Below are 936 nucleotides of genomic sequence, written 5' to 3'. Positions count from 1 at the left end.
AGCTTGTGATGTTTATTAGCCACGCCCTCTTTGCAACTGCAGCATAATTGGCTTGTACCTCTGGCTTGTACTTTTGACTGTATCTTTTCATTTCTTTATCTTACAACAGTTGCTCATTAACAGTGATAGAGGTAAGTATATTATAGTTCATTTTAATTATACTTTACTAATAATTACAAGATGATTGATGTCTCTCAATGGAGAGCAAGTATTGGACTGTGGAACTACTGTCAAGCTGCCTCCAGTAGACCAGCTAATGGCCACCACTCTCACTCATTCAAAGCTGCAGTAGACAGCAAGTCAGGCAGTACTACATCAGGAGAGAAGACATCTAAACTGCCAGCAGCTCTGTCTCTTATTGCTTTACTCCTCCTCCTCTTTCTTTCTCTCTCTTTATTAAGACACATCTTGATGATTCCTCCAACAGGTAAACAACAATTGGAACTTTGTACTTGTATATTTACTGGTATTTTATTATTAGGTAACTGCTACCAAGTACAATGTACTACTGGTGTTACTGTTACAGATACAAATTACCTCCAGTCAGTAGTCTTACCTGGAGGGAGCAGTTCTAACCTGATTTACAATGATCTCTGTTTGATTGTTTGTCTACGTATGCTCCTCCTCTTATCAGGAGATGTTGAACTCAATCCTGGTCCTATGATTGATGATCAACCATCTTGTCTCTTATTTGCAAAGTGTCTTAAACCACTTGTTAACTGGAAACCATTTGCTCTTTGTCTTCCTGGAATAACACAATCTGATGTCAATATAATTAAGAAAAAGAAAAGAAATGCTCACCTCATGAAAATGGCTTTACATAAGAGATGGTTACAAGTTAATCCTACAGCATCATGGAGAGATGTCATTAATGCTTTGAAACAATGTAAAGAGAATGAACTAGCTAGAACTATTGAAGACAAAGTGACAGATCCC

At 37.5% G+C, this 936-nt stretch overlaps 1 long non-coding RNA gene across 1 annotated transcript; it reads right to left on the bottom strand.

Annotated features, from left to right (window-relative positions):
* Positions 1-680: 680 nt before the first annotated feature.
* On the bottom strand, positions 681-930 carry LOC109585036 (uncharacterized). The gene is made up of 2 exons (XR_002186283.1): positions 802-930; positions 681-745 (listed from the first exon to the last, which is right to left on the bottom strand). It is a non-coding gene; the product is annotated as an uncharacterized LOC109585036 (long non-coding RNA).
* Between the last annotated feature and the right edge of the window lie 6 nt (positions 931-936).

The sequence above is a fragment of the Amphimedon queenslandica genome, unplaced genomic scaffold (assembly GCF_000090795.2).
Source record: "Amphimedon queenslandica unplaced genomic scaffold, v1.1 AMPQUscaffold_13133, whole genome shotgun sequence".
NCBI classification, from domain to species: domain Eukaryota; kingdom Metazoa; phylum Porifera; class Demospongiae; order Haplosclerida; family Niphatidae; genus Amphimedon; species Amphimedon queenslandica.
This window is presented reverse-complemented; position numbering and strand designations above follow the sequence as displayed.